General features: G+C 36.3%; 1 protein-coding gene and 1 non-coding gene across 4 annotated transcripts in view; one reads left to right on the forward strand and one right to left on the reverse strand.

Moving 5' to 3' along the window:
• ADAMTSL1 (ADAMTS like 1) overlaps positions 1 to 24126 on the forward strand; it is a 1125968-nt gene that overhangs the window by 409146 nt on the left and 692696 nt on the right. The window lies entirely within an intron of this gene.
• On the reverse strand, positions 14193 to 14299 carry LOC111765834 (U6 spliceosomal RNA). The gene has a single exon (XR_002798060.1). It is a non-coding gene; the product is annotated as a U6 spliceosomal RNA (small nuclear RNA).

The raw sequence follows: 24126 nt of genomic DNA on the forward strand, positions 1-24126 counted from the left end.
TTGTCATTTTCTGAATACAGGTCCTTTAGTTAAGTTTATTCCTAAATATTTTATTCTTTTAGTGCTATTATGAATAGAAATTTTTGTGACATCCTCCTCAGAGTGCTCATCAGTAATATATTGAACTGTTACTGTTTTTGTGTATTAATCTTGTATCCTGCCACTTTGCTGAACACATCTATTCTAGTAGTTTTGTTGTGGATTTTTTTTCAGGATTTTCTAGGGCTAGGATCATATTACCAGCAAATAGTTAAAGTTGTACTTCATCCTTTCTTATGTAGGTATGTTTTATTTCTTCTTATTGCCCAATTGTTCTAGCTAAAACTTCAAGTAAAACATTGAATGAGTGCTGACAATGGGCATCCTTGTGTTGTTCCTGGTCTCAGCAGGAAAGCTTTTAGTCTTTCACCATTGAGTTCAAATTTAGCTGTGAGTGTTTCATATATGCACTTGCCATGTTGAATAAGTTTCCTTTTATTCCTATCTTTCAGAGTGTTTTTGTCAAGTAAGGGTGCTGTTTTTGTCCAATGCCTTTTCTGCATCAATTGGGGAACATGTGGTTTTTATTCTTCAATTTATTAATGTGATATATTACAGTAATTGATTTTCTTGTATTGAAAAGCCCTCGCATATCTGGGAAAAATCCACTGGATCGTGGTGTATAATTCTTTTAATGTGCTTTTGGATTCAGCAGCAAGTATTTTGTTTGGATTTTTTTTTGCATCTATATTCACTAGAGAAATTAGTCTGTAATTTTCTCTTTTCACAGTATCTTTGTCTAACTTTGGTAGTAGGGTGATGTTGGCATCATAGAATAAGTATGGTACTGTTCCCTCCCTTTCAATATTTTGGAAGAGTTTGAGCAAGACTTGTATTAGATCTTCTTTGAATGATTGGAGGAATTCGCCATTGAAGATATCTAGTTCTGGACTTTTCATTTTGGGGAGGGGTTTTTTTTTGTTTTCTAGTTTCAAGGGTTTTTAATTGAATTCATTAATCAAGAACAACAGAAAAGCATAATGCTAAGCACCTCCATAAATAATTTTGTCCCTGTGTTTATTATGGGATTTTTTTTAATGCATGAAGGATTCTTATCCATGAGAATTCTTTTTTTTTTTAATGAGCATTTATTTATATTTTATTGTATTTTCTAAAAGATGTATGGATCACTACCAATCACTAACTAGTGATGCAACTAGAAAAAGATCTTGAATAAAAGGGGGAAATGGTAAAAACAAATGAGTTTATATGGCTAAAAGACTTCAAAAAAGAGTCAGGTCATCATCAGAGGGATTTCGTTTATGCATGCCTCAGCAGGATCCCATAGACAGCCAAAGTAGATACAACCCCTGTTACTGGTTCTCCTGAGGGCTATGGAGACACACAAGTTCTACAGTCATGGCAGTTGGCTCTGGAGTTCAGTGCCTTGCCAGTGGGCCCTACTTTGGTCTTTGTGTTCCTGAGTGTGATGGAGTTGAACTCAGATGTGACCTTTCCACACATGCCTCTTCTGTCACTTTTACTGAACCTGTGGTTGGCACTGGGGTTGGTGTGTCCCCAGGAGACTTGAATCTCTGGACTGGCCATGTGCCAGCTGGGTCCTGAGCCTCAGAAGAGTTACAACTCCTACTTTTCGGTTCATTAGACTTATCCAGGTCAGCTAACAGGGAGGAAAAGATGGTCAACCACCACAACAGGGAACCAAGATTGCCTACAACTGCAAGCAGGAGAATCACATCCATCAACCATGTGGGATCTAAGCTCCCTCTCAATATAGAGGTGGAGTGGACATCACCATCCCAGGGTCCACAGGACGGAGGAATAAAATATGGATTAGAGTGGGCTTTCTTGTATTGTACTATAGAACTATTGGGGAGGTTTTTGATGACTATTTCAATCTTGTTACTTGAGATTGATTTCTTCTAGACTCATTGTAGGTTGTTCTTGTGTTTCTAGGAATTTGTCCATCTTGTCTACGTTTTCTAGTTTGTTGATGTACATTTGTTTATACTACCAATATCCTCTTATGCTCTTTTTTATTTCTGCAGGGTTAGTGGTTCTATCCCCTGTGTCAGCCAGCCAGAGGGATGCTGATGCAAAATACCAGAAATTGGTGTTTTTTATTAAGGATATTTGTTTGGGGTAGGAGCTTACAAATACCAGGCCATAAAGCATAAGCTACTTCCTCACCAAGGTCTATTTTCACATGTTGGAGCAAGATGGCTGCCGACATCTGCAAAGATTCAGACTTCCTGGGTTCCTTTCTTCCTGGGGCTGGCTTCTCTTTCCTCTGTGAGTGTACTCCTAGGGCTCCAGCTTAGGCTTCAGCATCAAACTCTAACATCAAAACTCCAACATCAAACCCTTAACTCTGTCCATTGCCATGCCTTTTATCTGTGAGTCCCTACCCACCAAAAGTTGGGGACTCAGCACCCTACTGGCACAAGAGGTTTACATAATTACTTAATCAAGTAAATCTATGAATCCAATATAATTTAATATGCCCAGAGGAGAAGATCAGTTTGCAAACATAATCCAGCATTTCTTTTTGGAATTCATCAATAATATCAAACTGCTACATCCCCATTCTCATTTCTGATTTTATTTATTTGTGTCTTCTTTCATTTTTTCTTTGTCAGTCAAGCTAAGGGTTTGCCAATTTTCATTTGTCTCAAGATATTTACTAAATTCTCTTGCAATTTCTTCTTTGACCCACTTCCTATTTAAGAGTATGTTAGTCAATCTCCATGTATTTATGAATTTTCCCTTTTTTCATCCATTATTGATTTCTAGATTCATTCTTTTATGATCATACAAAGTGTTTTGTATAATTTCAATCTTTTAAAATTTATTGAGCCCTGTCTTGTGACCCAACATATATGGTCTATCCCAGAGAAGGATCCATGAGTACTTGAAAAAAATATATACCCTGATATTTTGAGGTATAATGCTCTATAATTGTCTACTAGGTCTAGTTCATTTGTCATATTATTCAAGTTCTCTGTTTCTTTATCCTCTGTCCAGATGTTCTACTCAATAATGAGAGTGGTGTATTGAAGTCTTCAACTATTATTATAAAGATGTCTATTTCTCCCTTCAGTTTTGTAAGTGTGTGCCTCATGAATTTTGGGGCACCCTGGTCAGGTGCATAAATATTTGGTATGGTTATTTCTTCTTGGTGAATTGCCCCTTTTATTAATATATAATGATGTTTTTCACCCCTTATAACAGTTTTGCATTTAAAATCTATTTTACCTGATATTAGTATTGTTACTCCAGCTCTTTTTTGGTTGCTAGTTGCATGGAATGTATTTTTCCAACCTTTCACTTTTAACCTGGTTGTGTGCTTACATCTGAGGTAAGTCTCTTGTAGACAACAAATAGATGGTTCATATTTTTTCAGTTCATTCTATCAGTCTATGCCTTTTGATTGGGGACTTCAAGCCATTAGCATTCAATGTTATTACTGTAAAGGCATTACATACATCATCCGTTTTTGTACTTTGGCTTTCTGTTTTCATATTGTACTATTGCCTGTCTTTTAAATTTACCCTTCCTAATAATCTTCATTTCTACACCCTACTCCAAGTCTCTCACCCTTGTTTTTATCCTTTAGGTTGCAGCATTCCCTTCTAATTCTGGTATTTTTTGGTAACATATTTTATCAGTTTTTGTTTGTGAAGACTTTGAACTCACTGTTGTTTTTGAAGGACAGTTTTGCTGGATGCAGAATTCTTGACTGACAGTTTTTCTCTTTCAGTGCCTTAAATACCTCATACCACTTTCTTCTTACCTGCATGGTTTCTGATGAGAGCTTCCTACTTAATCTTACCAAGGTTCCCTTGTATGTGATGCTTTGCTTTTCTCTTGCTGCTTTCAGATCCTCTCTTTATCCTGATATTTGTCATTCTGAATAGTAGGTATCTCAGAGTAGGTCTGTTCATATTTATTCTGTTTTGGGTACCTTGTCTTTCTTGGATATTGATATTCATGTCTTTCATAAGGGTTGGGAATTGTTAAGTCATTATTTCCTTAAATATTATTCCTACCCCTTTTCCATACTCTTCTTCTGGGACACAGATAATACATATATTTGTGCATTTTATCTTGTCATTCAATTCCTTGAAACCCTGGTCAACTTTTTTCCATTCTTTTCTATTTCTGTTCTCCTGTCTTTTCCAGATCAGATGTTCTGTCCTTGATATCACTAAGTCTCTCTTTAAGTAATTCAAATCTCCTGTTATGTACCTATAATGTATTTTTAAAATCTCATCCATTGTGTCTTTTACTTCCAGAATGTCTCTTACTTTTTTAAGGCTTTCAAATTGATATTTATGCTATCCCAGTGTCTCAATATCTTTTATTTCCTTAGTTATTTATTTTTCTTCAGTTCTTTTAATTGATTTAGGAGATTTGTGTGAATATCATTGACTATTGTTTTAAATCCTGTATCCATCAGAATATCAAGTTTGTTCCTTTGGGCCATCTCTTCCTTTTTTTTTGTAGTATGGCATAATTTTTTGCTGATGTCTAGGTATCTGAATAAGTTGGTGAATTTACTCAGATGGGCAATTTCTCTCTCTTGCCTAATGTTTTTATTTTTTTTTATTAAAAAATTTTGGTTCAACTTATTCTAAGTCTTTAAAATTGCCCAGCGTAAGTTATCAAAATTGGGCCAGGTATAAGTTTTCTCCTAGGGGTTCAGGCTAAGAGAGACATAAAACCAGTTTTTCTCCTTGCAGTTTCCCAGCTGGCCTTCAGATGGTGCTAACTGGCAAACCTTCCCATGGAGAAGTTTCTTTCAACCTTTGCTTGTTCATGCTTCTTGTCTGGCCAGAGCAGAGATTCAAAGTTGGCTGTGCTAGCCAAATTTACTAGAGAGAAACTATTCTCTGCCTTCTACCACACCCTCCCTCTTCTCAGGAAAGAAGATATCTGTTCCCCTCTCAGTCATCTTCAGTGAGCCATGGGTTTTATCCAGGCTTCATGCCTTGAAAGTTGGGGTTGGGTGCCTTTCCTGGCCACCATGGGGGTTTGGTAATTCACATTGTCATTTTGGGTTATTTGTCTCTGTCCCTTGCCCTCCTGGGAGTTGCATAACACTGCCCTGGTCTGCTGAGGTATCTTGGACGGTTTTGGGCCCTTTCTCCATTGTTTTTGTGAGAGAGTTGAGCCCTGTCTGCCTACTATGATGCCATCTTCCCAGAAGTCCCCTAATTAATCATTTAACAAGTATTTCTAGATACCTACTATGAGCAAGGCATTGAGCTAGGTTTTGTTAGAAACTCACAGTCCCTACCCTTGAAGAGTAAGTGGAAGAAAGTAAAGAAATTTACTTAATTACCTACCCTGATCATAATCTTAGGTAGCACATTTCTGGTTCCTGTTCAAATACTTTATCATTAGATGCTTTTTTTGTTGTCAGAAATTACAAGAATTTAATTTTGCTTACTATGTATCAGGAACTAATTTAAGTGCTTCACAATTATTTTAATCCTTATGACAACCCTTATGAGATAGGTGGTATTATTATTCTTCCCCAATTTAATGGTGGTGAAAAAAGGCACATAGAAATTAAGTAACTTCACTAAGATCACACTTCTGGTAAGTGGTGGAGTTAGGACTCTAACCCAGGTGGTATGAATTGTTTTTATTGCAGTGATGAATACTGTGTCATAATAATTTTTGTTTTACCTGGATGAGTTATGTTTTCAGGCTGATATTTGAAAACCTGGAAGAAAAGATCTTGATTAATGCTTAACTTTGCCTCTTTTCACCTCTGTGTCCACTAACCAGCCTTCTAATCTTCATTTCCTCATCTGTAAAATGCGGATAGCAACAAAAGACCTCACAGAGGCATTATAAAGATAACATACTCAAATATGCTTTGTGACTTGTAATTTTTATAAAGGAAAGATATTATTTACAACTTTTATTTAAGCTAAAATTTTTACTTAAGTTTATATATGTGCAGTTGTGTGCCTGCATGTGTTGCAAATTCATATGTGCATTGTATAAACATACAAGTCCCTTTCTTTGCTTATATTTGAAAAACTTTTTGAGATAAAAATGCCTGTAAAATGAATGCTAGACAGACTTGATCGTGATGACTGAAAGAAGCCACTTGGGCTTTATTATTATGCCTCATATCATCATTAGAGCCGTTAATATTGTTCTGTTGAATATGGCACATTTATTCATTTTATGTTACTTTTTAAAAATAGAATCATTATCTATTACTCAGAGTTTTGCAAATACTCCTTTGAGATCTATTATCAATATTTAGCCCTGAAACCAAAACCAAACCCTGTTCCAATTCTGTATCCTGATATATTAAATGGAAATTACTTGTTTAAAGCTATAGGAAAATCTGGATTAGGTTAGTTCTGGAATCTAAGTAAATAATCTGAATTCAATTTAATTATCTCAGCCACTCTGATTAATATGTTGGTGATCTTTAAGCAATGCAAGTTTTAACTTTACTGTCTTAAATTTTCTTATTGAATGATGTCCTTGTTCATTTAAACACACCCCTAACTACTTTTTGCTGGGTAATACTTTCTTTTCTCCCTATAACTCTTCTTTGCTCTGTTTGATGATATAACATAATGGATCATTGGTTCATTTTGTTAACTGGTTATTTTCATGGGAACTACACAAGACATATACCAGCTTGTACATTGACAGTGAAAATTTGCATCTGTCTTCTAAGTTGTCTTTCATGTAGCAAGCTTTCTAGCCTGTGGATCCTAGAAATGTAAGGCCTTATAAGTACAAAATATCTGGAAGGGACACTTACTGGTTCCCACATGTAGGTCTTTATTTATTATGTAGGTCTCTGTTTAAAACAAAAGTCTGTTTTATAAAAGTACTAAATTCCTATCTCATGTTCATCTTATAAAATGGACCTTCCTTCTGATGCCTACTTTCTCTTTTCTCTCATTAGCCATTTTCTCTTAACACAGTCACAGTCAGGTCACAAATGTCCTTAAGAATGGGCAAACACGGACTTTCCAGCTAATTCTCTGTTTTCTTTCTGTCCTTTCTTCCTCTTGCTAAGGTACATTTTCCTTTAAAAAAAAAAAAAGAGAAAGAGAGAAAAGAAATAAAATCGTGATTATCATACAAATATAAAGTGAACATGTGTCATGGATTTTATTTCAATAATTAATTGAGAGAACCTGTAAAATGTTACAAGTGATTTAAAGGAGAAGTCAAAGAACACAGTATGTATAGTCAATCAAGAATGAGGAAATGAATTTAATAAATGCAAAACTGGTCACTAATTAGATAATAATCAATTGCATAGTCATCAGACAAAATCATTTGCATGTCTATGGACAAGAATCATTTGCATCACCATCAGTTCTATAGAACTTTGAGAGTTGTATAAAAATAGCTCAAAGACAATGACAGGCTCTGCAAACCCAGAAGGGTGCACTAGACAGGACACTCAGTGATCTGCTCATTTCTAACTCTTTCACAATTTCTCCTGTCACTCCCTTTCTTCAATATCAATTGAGTGCCTGACCAGACATTATGCAGCAATCAATAGCAGATGGAAATATTAGAGAAACACACAAATAAATACATACACCTTGTGATAAGTGCTATAAAGGAAAGGTTAAAGGCATGGTGAGAGATTATAACAAGAGGAGAGGTCGGAGGAAACGATATTGAAGCCATGTTTAGGAAGAGTGGGAGCTGGCCAGGCAAAGCCTTGGGAACCCAACACGTTCAATCAGTCCCTCATCTCGGGTGGGTCTAAACTCTGGGGTACTATTTGATGGCCCCACCACCTTAAACCCTCCTCAATTCATTTTCTCTCTCCTCTTCTCCAAAGGGGAGGCATTTTCACAGTCACTAGTGATCAATCTGCTCAAAACCTAAACCTGTTCCCTTTTATTCTTAAAATGACTTCACCTTTTTAAATTCAATAGCTCTTTTCTCAAAATTTTGTGTTATGACCTACACAGAAGAAATACTCCCTTCCCCCAACAAAAACTCAGATATTTTACAAAATTACATGTTTTTGGATATTTTCTTTCTGTTCTTTTCTATTCTGTTTTATTCAAGATATATTGGTTCTAATACCCACTAAATTGATTTCATAAGCCAAATTGTCACCACAAATTTGAAAACCGTTGTCATAAAAAAAAAGTTTTACTTACTTAGCTAAATTATCTCTGTCACAGGATGTGTTATTTAAAACTAGCAAACAAACCAACAAAACAAGAAATCTCTATGATCCTGTTCTAAACCCTGTCCTTTGGTACAGGGATTGAGAATCTGCTGCTGGGAGACGACCACACCCTCACCCTTAGCCAAATTGACATCTGTTGTGGTGGAAAAGCACCAATAAATGAACATCCAATGTGCCTTTGGTTGAAAAAAATGAAAATTCCTCCTCTTTTATTACAGAGGAGAATTACACTGTCCCTCAGCATGAGAAGCGAAAGTTATCGTCTATGCAATTTTATATTTCTCTTTCCTTTACAGAGCTTCCCACCTTACAAATATGGTTTCAAATATCCCCTTGCAAATCAGATAGTGGAAGTCAGAACATATTTCCCTGAAGAAACAATGTTGGAATTGGGTCTTTCATTCCTAGGCCAGCTCTCAACAGCTTAGTTAAGCCACAAAGTAGAGAATCAATTGGGTGATTTCACCTGTACCTTACCGTTTCTCTGGCAGTGTTTCTGTGGGAATTGCATTTTGATTTTGATTTGGGATGCCAAGAATAAAAGTTTCATTAAAGGACAGAAGCCAGAACTCTGCTACAGTTGTATAAACAGCAAAGAAAGGAAACATGGCCACCAAGAGCAGATAATAGCCCAGAGAAAATTATGGACTCATATCTGAAAAAGGGTTTTGTATCCCATCTCAGGCCCTTTTCTGATCTGCCAGGTCCTGGGAAGAAACTACTGGATCAACAATATCCTCACTGGGAAGTAGGGACTTATTCTTGGCCCTACGGAAAGAAGATTGTTTTGGGTTGCCTAAATAGCAAGTGCGAAGACCCTGAGGCAGGAGGACGCTTGACTTGTTTGAGAAAGATGTAAGGTGGCACAGCATTTGATAGTTCCCAAAGGACTCTCCAATATATCATGTTACTTCACACTGAAGAAAGGTGATGTATGGGAATACCAGGGTCTCCATTGAGACAGTCCTGTCCTCCATTACTTAACGTTAAAATAGTTTTAGTTGCTTCGTTGATAAACAAAAGTGCCCAGTTTGTTTTGAAGTGAAAAAGAAGCCTGAAACTGTAACTTAGAGTTAAGAATTAACAAATAATGACTACAAAATCATTATATAGATAACTTTATATTATAAAATAGCAAAAGGGTAATATCTGAAATTGCTGAAACTGGCTGGATTTAGCTTAGACCTGCTGTTGTATTGGTCATTCTAAACAGGTCTCACCCTTGTTTACGGTTACTCTAGATTTAGCCTCACCCTTGTGTATAAAACTTGTGTATATTCAGTAGAGGTTCTACTGAAGCCAGAGTTACAGAGCTTTGTCAGAGGGTGTCCAAGACAGTACTGGTTGCCTTGTTTCAGGACTTCTACAACTTGATCTCTTTCTACTGTATTAAGCTGCCACTGCAGACTTCTGCTCCCTTGAAGTCCTAGCTACAGATGAGAAATAGAAAATAAGAAGGACTGGGTGTCATACAAATATTGAAATGGTAGAGGGATTGAGGGAAACCGTCTATGATATGATCCCCTTACTGTGAATTCCCAGTGTGGGAATTCCAAACTGAGCATTTAGATGCACAGCACAATTCTATACCCAAAGTCTAAAAAACCTAACCTCAATGTTAAAAGGACTTTCCTTTTACTTTACTCTGCAGGATTCTTAGTTCCCAAATATTGCATGTTTTTTCCAGTGCCTACGTCTTTGTACATACCCTTCAATCCTCCTGAGCCCCCCGCTGTCTACTATTCTACTGGACAGCTCCAATCCACCCAGGATCCAGCTTAAAAGATTCCCCAGGGAAGACTTGGGGCTCCTTCCCTCGTGCTTGTTCTGTCCTATTGTAATACCTATGGCCCTCACAGCTGCCTCCATCCTGTTATGGGCCCATTGTCTCCCTGCTAAGAAAGCCAAGCTTTTTCAGAGCAGGAATCAAATATATCCCCTCTTGTGGGAAGGCAGGTTGGGTTGAGAACCACTTGGTCCAGCTCTCACATGGAAAAGGGTCTCAGAAGTTAGCATCATCAACCATGCAAATATATACACAGCCACAGAGAAACACTAAGAGGACTGAAAGATGTTCGTTTTATAGTTGTACATCTGTGACCTTTTATTGGGTCGTAAGGCCTAAAAAGGGTGCTTAAGTTAAAATTTTCTCGCTTGTTATCCTATGAATAACACAACCATATTGTATTGTGTTTTCACAGTAATTTATAAAATGTAAACATATATACTTTATCACAATTTGTAATTATTCTTTTCTCATTTCTTCATTTTGGAAAAAAAACTTGAGGGCTTAAAAAAAATAGAAGTAGGCTCGACCACTGTCCATCTCTGAGAGGCCCTGCTATTGCCTTTTAATTTTTGTGTCTTCAGCATGTAACAGAGTAACTGTGGATATTCTGAATGAGTGAATGAATAATACAGAGCACAATAAATTGGTATTGGCTGGAAGGTAAAAAAGGCAAGAATAAAGATGTGCTATTATTGATAAATATCACCTTACCTTTATGTCAACATTTCTGTGATTTGAGACTGATTTGACCTCCTGTGCCAATGTTTCTTGTGTATAGTTACTAAATTCCAAATGTGCTTAAGATTTTAAACTTTTAAAATCCTTAGTATAGGTTATATTTGGAAATTTTGTAGGTCAACAAAAAAAAATTTGTAGAAAAAGTACCTACTTTTGTCAAACAGCTAAGTCCTTCCTTCTGGTCTTGGAGAAGGCCTGCATTGGCCTGGCTGCAATTTAATTAAGTTTTCACCTCAGTCATACCATTTAAAGTTAGTTGGGGCTTAATGACATCTGAAACTCATATTTTAAATTTGCTTTTGTTAATATTTATAGGATTTGCAGCTCATTGTTCTAAATGCAAATTACCTGCACTCTGGATGTTATAATGGAATTGCCTATATTCATAATGACAGTATTTGAATCCAGTTTTAGTATCTTTGTCACTTGCTAAAGCTGGTGGGATTCTACTTCTCTCTACTTTTGAGATCAGGCAAATGTATTTATAGGTTCATGATCTTATTTCACTGGAACAGATGTTACATAAGGGGCACTTCCACAAACTGACCTGGAGTTGGTATCTTTGAGATCACTTGTTCCTGATAGAGAAGACTTTATATTACAAACTATCAGCGCCCTCTAGTGTTATTTTTCCTCAGAACTCTGCAAAAACCAAAACTTTTTGTTCTTAGGTGAACCTATACTAAAGAGGAAATTAAATCTGGAACTCTTGGACATTTTAGAGATTGGATTCCCTAAATAGGAAAAAACTGGTAACAAAACTGGTGTTCCAACAGAGTAGCATTCCAACAAAAATGGTATTCCAATAAATGTGATGAAGACTATGAAAAGGGAGATTTATATATATGTAAACCTTAAAGCAATTTCTATAAACATTATTTTCAGACAGTCATAGATCAAGGGATAGTCTTTATTGAAAGAGATTTTAGTAAATGAGCAATATACTCCTGTTTACAGTTTTCTTTATAATGAATTAGCATTGAAAAATTTGAAAGATGAACTTAAATGCTTTAGATACATATATCTTGCTTTCAAAGATGGTAGAAAATTAATCTGGATCTGAATATAGTATTATATGATGAAATCAAAATCTGTTTTCTATAAAATTGGTAATTTATCATAATGACTCCATTACAATGCTGAACATGAAATAATAAAAAACTAATGGTTCATTTCAGAAACTAAGTTTTTCTTTAAGAATTTTATTGACAATTCCAATAGTTACTGTCTCAGCAAAACGAAGTTTATCTAAATTGAAATGAGTGAAAAACAATTTAAGAACTATGGTAACTAAGATTGTCTTAGTTTAGCATTATTGTCAATATAAGAAAATTTATGTAAAAATCTTCATAACATAGTTTTATAAAAATGCGAAGACAAAGAAAATGAAATTTTATGAACTAAACATATAATAATTTATGAATTATGTGTTTATTTTATGATTCACCCAAACATTGCTGGCCTTTCAGCAGAACCTCCAGACATACACAAGAATAATTCGTCATCTTCAATGCTTTGCTGACTTTCACTTTACACATTCTTTCAATTTTGTTGTTGTAGAAGTGTATTTATCAAGGTGGGAGTACAGAATATATATTAATTAACCATTTGTTAATGTAAAACCTCTTCATTTAGGTTTGTGGTATGGGGAATGCATTTGTTCCCTTGTCCTTGCTCCTTCAAATGATAGGACCTACATAAATTAAGACCTTTGCCCAGGGGTAATAGTGTTATAAGATAATTCATCACAGAATTTTATCACAGCTTTCCTAGAACATTTAAGCTTTGAGACTGTCTGAAAATAATGTCTATAGAAATTGGTTTAAGGTTTACATATATATAAATCTCCCTTTTCATAGTCTTCATCACATTTATTAGAATACCATTTTTGTTGGAATGCTACTCCTTACAGTGGCTGATTCAGGCACTCACGGGGACATGCTATCCATGTGTTTTTGTGATAATCGTGCATACCCTCTTTTTTTTTTTTTTTTTTCAAGGAGACAAACGTTTCATGATTTCCTCAATTTTTCCTTTAATCCTCCCCCACCCTCAAGGTAAATAAGGAAATCAGATAAAAATACTTTTGTTTTCATTATTTCAACTTTTGTTTTTTGAAAAGAGAAGACTAGGTACTAATAAAGGCAACTAACAGCAACTGTCACATCAATTCAATTACTGAAGTTACTATTTTTTTTTTTTTTTTTTTTTTTTTTTTTTGAGACTTAAATCTTTTAATCTTTCTAATGGAAGGGAAACAGTTCCATCTATAGGTCTTGAGTAACATTATTGTCCTTTAAAAGAGACTAACATCTTTCCCCATGAGAAACTTCTCATTTACAATGGCATGGTGTTTTAAAAGACCAGGATAAAAGAGGAATTACACATACATGATTAAATTTCTTGTTTGTTAAATCAAGCTTTATTGATAAAATGGAATTCAGAATATCTTACTAGGAACAGCAGCAGGCCCAGCCAATCATGATAGCAAAAATGTGGCAGTTTCCTACTATACGTAGGAAGCTGCTGCTTATCAATTAGTAATTTAATGTAAGGACTTGTAAAACAGGTGCAAAGAATCAAGGCATTCTAGCCCCAAGATTGATATTTTTGTAAATATACTGTATTACCTGCAATACTCATGGCAACAAGGAGAGAACATCCTAAAAGACAGTTAAATGAAGGGACCAGTTTTATCAACAATGCCAATCCCACTGCCAAGAACATTAAGATAGCTTTCAATAAATCCCTGTATGTTTGGCTTTGTAAGATTTTCAAATTATTCTGTGCATGTTTGAGCATCTAGCTGATGTGGCTGCTGCTCTCCCTGTCCCAACCCAAAGTCCAAAACACAACATGACTTGAAAAGACTATATATCTGTTGCATCACACAACAAGCCAAAACATTTCCTGTAACTTTGATAGTGATTTAAAGCAGTTCATAATTAAATATGAGCATTTTGTACAAGGACAATTACTTTACAAAAAAAACAAAATCATACAACAAAAATTGCTGGAGTCTGATTTACAACATGAATTATCGTTTGAAATCACGTTTACATAAGTCTCAAATTTACAAAAAAAAAAAAAAAGATCAGTTCTGGGCTAGCTGTTGTTGTACTGCTGAAGTTCTCTGGTGTAATCACTCTCACCCTTATCATATCCTTCTTTAAAGTTGAGAATGGATGTTAAAAAGGTTCAACGAAGGTTGAGCAATACTCTCCTTTGGAGGTGAAGGTAAACTCCATAGTTAGATGAGCAGTTTCACCACATATCATCAGTTGATGTAGAGTCATTGTCATCATTTTTGTAAGGATTCAGTCTATTGTAAACGGCTTCAATTACATTCCGCTTGCTTGCCAATTCACCCCCTGGTGGGAGGCTAGGGATGTTCTCACTCGCTAATGTGCGCATCACATGGACTAAGTCAGGGACGCCTTCCCCCTGCTTCTTTATGATTTCAAAAATATGGAACGCTTCACGAATTTGCGTGTCATCCTTGCGCAGGGGCCATGCTAATCTCCTCTGTATCGTTCCAATTTTAGTATATGTGCTGCCGAAGCGAGCACTGAAGTTACTATTGATTAGCTTTAACTGTTAATAAATAAGTGAATTAGGTGATTTCTATTTAACAATACAAGGATATTCATAAAATATTTTAAAAGATTTTATACAACTAACCAAAATAAATTTTATGTTCTTTAGAAAATGTGACATTACAGGTGGATTCATGTCCCTTCCTGATAGCCTTATGATATTTTTTCAATCCCTTCAATGATATTTCTCTCTTACTTCTGGGTCTTTGCACATGCTATTTCATCTGAATACAATCTCCTTCTTAGTCCCACCTTCCTTGTCTCTATATCTGGCTGACTCAAACTCAACTTTCAGGTTTCAGAATAAATGTTACTGCCTTAGGAAAGCCTTTATCTCATCACATGTCTGCCTTTCATTCACCTATAATTATGCTTTTTGAGCTTTAATGTAATTACCTGTTTTGTTGTCCATCTTCCCCACTATGTTGTATGTCCATGAGATCTAAGAGCATTTCTGTTTTATAAGCAATATCTAGCAGACTGCTGGCCCATGTCAAATTTCAACTTTCTATTCAAATTCTGTATAATGTGGTATAGCATGGTAGTTAAGAGTAGGGCACTGGATTCACAACAACTTGGTTGGAATCCTGGTTCTAACCTTTTGCAAGTTGTATGGACTAAACTTCTCTGTGATGCAGGTTTCTCATCTGTGAAATGGAAATGATCTCATTAGATTGCTGGGAGATGAGATAGGGCTATGAGGAAAAAACATAAGAGGTCAAAACAGAATAGTAGGCAAGTACTTTGGGTAGGTGATTAGGGAAGGCCTCTTCACGGAGATGACATTTAATCTGGGCCCTAAAAGAAGAAAGAAATGTGAGGTTCGTCCATCTGTCCTGAAGGCATTCATGTCACTGCCAGTCTTTTTACTTAGAGAGTTAGGCAGTGAGCTCCGCAGTAATCATAGCAAATGAAGTGCCTTCACATTATATCCTTACACCATTCAGTCCTCTTCATAATGATCCCGTGAATTTTAGATTAGGAAACTGAAGCACAGAGAGGCTCAATGATTTGCCCATGTATTGTTTCCACTAAATCATCAGTGCTTCCCATCCCATGTGCTCTTATGCAAATAGTTCTTGAATGCTCAAGGGAAATAGTACTACACATTCTCAGTTTTTTTTCCTGAATCCCTTCCCCTATCTCAGATTTTAGAAATCTTGGGACTTGTGATTTTTCCCCCTGCTTCCAGAACCAGAGTAGACCTCTATGGCTTTCTCCTTTCTAAAGTTGTTTGATCTCTATCCCCAGCCTAATTTTATCCTCGCATGTAAGGTAAGTACTTACAGACAGCATATAGATGGCTGACTTTTTTTTTTCCATTCCTCCATTCTGTCTTTTGTTTGAGGAATTCAGTCCATGAACATTCAATACTTTTACTGAAATGCATTACTTACTTTATCCATTCCATCTTTTGGCTTTGCATTATCCTTTCTTACTATTGTCTGCCTTTTTACCCTTTTAGTTACTCTGACTAATAACCTGCATTTCCCCACTCTTCTCCAGGCCTTTCTCTCCTATCTTTTACTTTCAGGATGCAGCACTTCTTTTAGTATCTCTTGTAAATCCAGTCTCTTTATGATACCCTCTTTAGTTTTTGTTTATCTGTGAAGACTTTAAACTCACCCTCAGTTGTTTGGTTTTTTAAAATTCACATTCAATTTTAAAAGACATTTTTGCTGGATAAAGAATCTTGGCTGGCAGTTTTCCTCTTTTAGTCCCTTTAATATATGATGCCTCAATTTTTTCACTGCCATGGTTTCTGATGAGAAATTGACATTTAGTCTTATTCAGCATCTCTTGTATATGCTGAATTGCTTTTCTCTTGCTGCTTTCAAAATCCTCTATCTCTGGAATTTGGCATTCTACATAGAAGATGTCTAGGAGTAGGTCTATTGGATTTATTCTATTGGTATGTGTTGTCCTTCTCAGATATTGATATTTATTTCTTCCAAAAGGCTTGGGAAATTTTCGACTGTTATTTCCTCAAATATTCTTTCTGTCCCTTTTTCATTCTCTTTTCCTTCCAGGACACCAATAACATGTATGTTTGTGTGTTTCTCACTGTCATGCAAGTCTCTTAAAGCCTGTTCAATTTTTTTCCATACCTTTATCTCTCTGTTCTCCTGTTTTACAAACTCAGATGCTCTGTCTTCTAATTCACTTATTCTTTCCTTGGCCATTTCAAATCTGCTGTTATATGACTCTTAAGTATTTTAAATCTCATCCATTGTGTCTTTCATTCCCTAAGATGGGCCATATCTTCCTGTTTCTTGGTTTGGCTTGTAGTTTTTTGATAGTGTCTTGCATCTTAATTTTTCATATATTTATTCTATGCTCAGTCTCTTGTTTTAACCCATGCCTTTCTTATTGGTTGTTTTTTGCTAAAACTTCCCCTGTTCCTCTTTTGGCAATGTTGATCTGTCCTATTTGTTTTTTATTTCCCTCTGTATATTTTTAATACTCCTTTTGTTTTCTCTAGTTGCTATTACCTAGAGGGCTAATTTTGGTAGAAATGTCATCCTGGAGACAACCTTCCTCCCAGCTCAGATTTCTCAGTTAAATCAAACCCAGGAGACCTATGATGGAGGTGTAGATTGATTCTATTCTGTTATGGAGAGGAGACCTTAAAGGCCACCAGTCTTCTCTTTGCTGTCTCCCCAAATCTTTGCTTTCCTAATGTACCTAGCAAGAAGTACTCTTTATCCAGTTGTTCCCTGCTGCTCTAAGGATTTTCTATGCATTTAAATCTCAGCTGACTAAGCTTGTGGTGGCATGGTTAAGACTGAAGCTGCCAGCCTATCAGAGATGAAACTTTGACAGCTCCCAGCCATAAGGTCTCAGTTCTATAATCAACACCACAACCTGTGCTGTGCCCCCTGTGGTGGGGGAGAGAGAATGTGATCAGACTGCTTGTGCTTCCTCTCCTTCCCGGGGCACCTTGGGGCTAAGAGTGCCTCAGCCCTTTGTGGTGAGTGGGGTGAATCTGCCCTCTCTGCCCTGAGGAACTGATAAAACTGCACCCAATTTTCACGCCTGCTGGGTGTGGGGCCCATGTTGTGGCTTTCCCACCTGGGCACACTGGACCTAATCCCTACCTTCTTGGGGATTGGTGCATTTTTTAATCACCCCTGTGTCTACTCCTTCTAGGGTTAGATATAGCACAAAGACAGCTGGCTTCTTTGTAGCTTGGGCAGGTTTAAGCCTCAGCTGTGCTCAGAATTGAAATCCAGCTAGCCAAATTTGCTAATCAACATCTGTAGTCAGTGCCAAGGCACTTTCCTTCCCCTGCTTTTGGGAAAGGGAGATTCTGCTTCCAGCCAGGGAGAGTCTCCCAATACAGCCCTCACCAGTGGGAGGTGGGCTACCACCTGCCTCTGCAACATGGCAGAATTCTCATGAATCTTCATGGCAGATTGTCACACTCCTCTTCTTGTTCTTCCCTAGATGGTGGTGCACTGCGTTCTTCTAGTCTCTAAAGTCCCCCAAACAATTCTTCAAATATTGTCTCTTCCCCGTTATCTCTATTCTCTTATTAAAGGACTCCTATTAGATGTGTGTAGAACCTTCCCATTTATTATGCATACTTTTAAACCTGATTTTCCTATATTCTTTCTATCTCCATATATATTAGTAAGTTGAGTGCTTAGCTGATTTATTTTTAGCATTGTATTTCATTTTTAATATAACTCTGTCAGTATATAAATTTCCCTCCAATGCTTCTTTTGCTATATTCAACATATTTCAATATGTGATATTTATTATTCAGTTCTAAGTGTTTTCTAATTTCCATCATTTGTTGTTATTTAGAAGTGTGTTTATAAATTTCAAACATATTTCAGTTATCTTTTTGTGGCTGATTTTTAATTAATTTTGTTTTGCCCAGAGAAGAGTATCTGTAGGATATCAATCTCTGAAACTTCCTGAGTTATATATTATGGCCTAGTACAAAGTCAATATGTCTCTTATCCAGTTGTTGGGTTTAGTGTCCTATATATGTATTCTTTCGATTAATGTAGCTTTATTGTTGGTAGTATTGTTTTCATATCTATAACCTTGCTGTTTTATTTTCATCTGCTTTGTTTGTCGATTTCTCAGCCATGTTAGAAACTCCCACTATAATGATAATGTATAATTTTCTTCTTTGAGTTTTGTTCAATGTTTGCTTTATATATTTCAGGTTGTTATTCAATACTTTCAGGTTTAGAATTGAATTCTTCCCAGTGTCTTAAATATGTGTAAGTATGTTACAATCTCTTTATGTCTAGCAATAATTTTTTATTGAAATCTATTTTATTTCACATTCAAGTAGCTAAGATTTCTTTTGTTATTATTTCCCAGTTAAATTTTTTCCATTCTTTAACTTTCAACATTTGTTTCCTTCTGTTTTAGATGTGTCTCTTATACATAGCCTATAGGTAACTTAGTTTTTATTTCTCCTTAATCTCATCTGATCAATTGTTTTTCAAATTTTATTTAGTTCATTTATAAGATTGTTATCATTATCATTCTGATTCATTTATATTTCATAATTTCTTTTTTTTCTGTTAGTTTATATTATCTGTTTTCAGCCTTTCTTAAAATCTCTTGGATCTATTTATTTTATTTTATTTGCTTCCTTATGTATCTTCTTTTAATAGTTTGGAATTTATACTCTCTATTTTGTAGTTGTCTTGGAAATTGTAACATGCATATTTAAGTTCACAGCATCTAAAGTTAAATAGTATCCTTAATAAAGACAAATTTTAAAAACAAGGAAATTTGGATTTCTGTAACACCATTCACCCTCTTTCAGTTTATTTGCTGTTTTTGCCTAATACTTGAGTTTGATTTTTTTTTCACTTTTTATTTTTTCAAAGCTACCTCAATTACATAAATGTTACAGAGAATATATAGGGGATTCCCACATGCCCCACTCCCCACACTTCCCACATTAGCAACATCTTTCATCAGTGTGATATTTTTATTGCAATTGATAAACACATTTTGGAGCATTGCCACTAAGCATGGATTATAGTTTACATTGTTTACAGTTTCTCCTATTTGACTCAATAGCTTATGACCGAATATATAATGGCCATATCTATCATTGCAATATCAGTCAAGGTGATTCCCAAGTCCAGAAAATGCCCCCCCCCTAGTACACCTATTTTTCCCTATTTAACTCCAGAACATCCTTGGGTCACTACCTCCACAGCAATGATATTTCTTCCATTGCTAAAACCACAATAAATCTATAGTAGAACACTTGTAAGTTTATTTTAGTCCATATTTCATTTCCCAATCCTGAGGACTCTGGAATGCTGATACTCACTCCACCATTAACTGAGGGGGGCTTCAATCACATACATCTGATAAATGGGACTCTCTTGCTTGAAGTTGTAGGCACTCTCCGTTCCTTGGTCTGTTGTTTGTCCATCATCTCCTACCTATTAGTTGTCCTGGGTGAGTCCATTGAACTGGAGAGTAGGTGTTACAACTCCATTGAGATTCAGGGCTCAGCTGGTACATGGACAGCCCAAAGGTTTAAGTCTTTTGGATGTATACTTACCAACTCTAATACTTATTATAGGTTCAAATAGAAGGATAGAAGAGTCATGCCTAGGGAAACCACTGCTGAGTCTAACTCTGTCACATTGGGGAGCATAAATACCACGGGCAAGGGGTCAAATTCCTGAGCTATCTGCCCTGCCAGTAGTGTCTGGATGTCTCCATATCCCTAAGGATTTTCACTATTTGGGGTATATCTACTTTGGCTGTCAATGAGATCCTGTTGAGATGTGCATAAGTGCTACTTTTGCATCAGTGGATAGAGACGCACATAACGTGTGGGAAGATGTTGGACTCTTGTCCAGGGGAGGCCCACTATGTTCTCAAACAGAGGGATGGGAGTCACTTGAGAGTATCAGTGCTGCCTAAAGGGGAGGACAGACCTTCTGTGTCAAGCCCTCAAAAGATGCATTTAACTGTAAATCTCAGAAGATGCATATAACTTCAAGGAGTGAAGCCTGGTGGTCACCATGGGCCTGAAGGAGACAGGGAGGGAGGAATAAAATAGATGGAAAAGAAGACATTTTAGGGGTATGGAAGTGTTCTGCATGGTCTTCCAATAGTGGATACGGGCCACATTAAATTTTATCAGATTTTATAAAAGTATATGGTCCAAATGTATCCAACATGTGAACCATTGATGATGGTTAGTAGCTATGTTTCGATGTTTATGTGGCATTTGTAACAAATGTACCATCCACACACAAAATGTTATTGATGGGGGAAAAGGCAAAGGGGGAGGATGTTGGGTATATGGGAATTCCCTGTATTCTGTACATGACTCTACTGTGGCCTAAAATGTCTTTAAAGAAAAAATGGAAAAAAAAAAAAGACACTGGGGGAATAAATGGAAGAAAATGTCACTGTACATACAGGAAAGCAGTCCTAGAGTGATGAAAGGCAAAATATTAAAAAAAAGTTTTGTTTTTTTTCTTTAAATATTTTTCATTATTTTTACTATCCCAATTTTTAAAAGTACTATTTTACTTTTACATTTTATTAATTTTTCTATATTATACTTATGTATAAAGTTATTATTTCATTTTCTTATTACTTGTATGTGGCAATTTTATTGCCTTCATTTTTGAAGAGATTTTAGATCACAGAAGGGTTACAACTGTGGCAAGGGAGGATCACTGGTGTGGAATGTCAGTGAGGAGAGATACATTTGAGTCACTTCACATATAAATGTGTTCACATGTTCATGGGGTATTGTCATGGTGGGTGGAGATTCACACAATAACCAAAAGAATATCAAATTCCCATCCTGGGGAGCTCTGCCACATTCTCTAATGGAACAACAAGAAAACCCCCAAGTACAAGGGCAGTGACTTGTGAAGGAGGATGGTCCATTGAAGGACCTTTGATATTGATGACTACACTTATGAGCCTTTACTCTTGGAATTTAAATAGGCTGCTAACGTAGTACACCTAAGAGTTACCTACTGGGAGCCTCCTTGTTGCTCAAATGTGGGCTCTCTCCAAGCTGAACTCAGCATTTAAAAGCAATAACTTTCCCCCAGTGAATGACATGACTCCCAGGGATGAGCCTCCCTGGCACCAATAAGCAATGTGTCTGGAAAAATAAAAGACCTTGACCAAAAGTGGGGAAAGTTAAAGACAAATGAGTTTATATGGCAAAGAAACTTCAAAGTGAATCGGGAGGCTATCCCAGAGACAGTGATTTTTATTTATTTTTAACCAAATGTATTTGTATATTATACCGTGGTCAGTGTTTGTTTCAATTTACTCATGTACTTATTTTCTTTCTTGCCATTTCTTCTCCTTCTTAAACCTTACTTCTGAGATCATTTTCCTTCTTCCAGAAATAGCTTATAAATTCATTTACTGAATAGGAAATAAATATCCACCGTATTTGTTTGCCTGCAAAAGGTCTTTGTTTCACCCTGTTTCTTGAAAGTAAATTTCCTTGGTATAGTGTTCTAGATTAATGTTATTTTTCTCCTCTGTGTATTCTCTAAATATTAGTGCACTGTGGTTTATCTTCCCTTCTGGCTCTTCATAATATACCTGTCAGTTTACTTGTAATTCCTTTATGAATAATCTTTTCCCTCTGGCTGCTTTTAAAAGTCTTTTCTTTGTCCTTGTTGCTTTGCAGTTCAATATGATGTATCTAGGTATAAATTTCTTTTTTTTTTTTTAAAGATTTATTTATTTCTCTCCTCTTCCCCCTCCACCACAGTTGTCTGTTCTCTGTGTCCATTTACTGCGTGTTCTTTTTTGTCCACTTCTGTTGTTGTCAGCGGCATGGGAATCTGTGTCTCTTTTTGTTGCATCATATTGCTTTGTCAGCTCTCCATGTGTGTGGTGCCATTCCTGGGCAGGCTGCACTTTCTTTCGCGCTAGGCAGCTTTCCTTACGGGGCGTGCGCCTTGCACATGGGGCTCCCCTATGTGGGGGACACCCCTGCATGGCAGGGCACTCCTTGCGCACATCAGCACTGTGCATGGGCCAGCTCTACATGGGTCAAGGAGGCCCGGGGTTTGAACCGTGGATCTCCCATGTGGTAGACGGAGGCCCTAACCACTGGCCAAGTCCGCTTCCCTCTAATGTCCTTTTAAATCTATAATTTGAGTCTAAATTATTGTCATATTTTTCATTTCTAGAAGTTCTATTTGCTTGATCAATTCTAATAGTATCTTGTTATTTCACACATTGGAGAATCTTATTTTATTCCTTTAAATATAGTTAAGCATACCTGTTTTATATTTTGAACCTGAAAATTCTAATATCTGTGATATATCTGACTCCAATTCTATAGTTGTTGCTTCTACTGAATTTCACTATGGTGACTTGAGTCACCATGGGTCCAGAGAATTTTTTCATTGTGAATACATTTTCTTCTGAATTTATTGTGGGAATTTTCTTACCTATTGAGGCAGAGGTCTGACTCTTCATTATCAATATAAGTATCAGTTACTGTATTAACTCAAATACAATGAGATACCTGGAACATAATATGTGCACAGTAACTGGTATTTGGATAATGATACATGGTACTCTCAAGGCTGATTTATTTATGTAAAGCCACTTTTCCTTATATTATATTGGTGCAGATTTCCATGATTTTTTTATTTATGTAAAATGCTGTTAATTTTTGTCTCCCTTTTAATCATCAGATTTCCATTCTTGTGCTTGTTTTTGTGCCTACCTATAGGGACATCACTTTCCCTGGTTCCCATATTTAGCAACTTTTCCCTGTATATATGTTTTAAAAAGTCTTTTTAAAAATGCCAATTAATGTAACCTTGTGGAAAGAAGAAATTATGTTCACTTTCAAGTCCATCTTCTAGACATAATTACTGCTTATACTTTGATGATTTCCTCCCAGCCTTTTTCCTGTGTGTATTCCATATACACATGGTTGACCGCCTGGGCGATCAAATGGCAGGTAGAGCACTCACTGTGCCATCAGATTGAAAAGACTGCTCAAACCTGATGCCAACCAACAAAAGTCACCAGAAAGATGGGGCTTCTGCCCTCTTTGAACCCATGGTTCCTGCCAGAAAGCAATGTTGGTGAAAGATAAAATAACTCAGCTGTACATCTACATTATTTAGGACCCTCAGAGACTTTATCAGGGTCAGTGGGAAGAAAACATCATGTCAGGAGTACACAGATCCCTCATGGTGGCCAACTCTAAATGATATTTTTATATTTTATTCAAATTCCCCAGTTTCATTGATCATTCTCTGTTGTGTTTACAAATATTTCCCAAAATTCCTTAAATCTTTCCCTAAAGCAGACTGCTTCAATCACGAGTAGTCATTTCTGTAACTATTGCCTCACTTGCATATGGTTTTCCGCATTAAGACCCGATTAACATGGGGGTGGTCAGGGGAAGTTGAATGCAGGGAGGGTCACCTTCCTGTTGTTGAACATTGGATCTAGCTGAGATTTGACTATGCTAACAACATACAACAAAAAACCGCTAGCATCTAATTATATTCATGACTCTAGCTTTCTGCCATTTTGGTGTGCTACAATTTATCTTCCTTTTTCGTTGCTTTCCCCCCAAGCTTTTACTATTATATATATTTATTCCATTACGAACATTTTTTATGCATAAACCTTTTTCTAATTTTCAGATGTTTTTAAAATACATACAACTGCCTGTTCCTCTAAACTACTCATTTGCTGCTTCTAAATTGCTCTGGAAGGAAATGTGATAAATAAACTTGCTAACGTAAACCTAATTTAAAAGTTGATAGGCTCTGAGGAAAATCTAT

This window comes from Dasypus novemcinctus, chromosome 8 (assembly GCF_030445035.2).
Source record: "Dasypus novemcinctus isolate mDasNov1 chromosome 8, mDasNov1.1.hap2, whole genome shotgun sequence".
Lineage (NCBI taxonomy): Eukaryota > Metazoa > Chordata > Mammalia > Cingulata > Dasypodidae > Dasypus > Dasypus novemcinctus.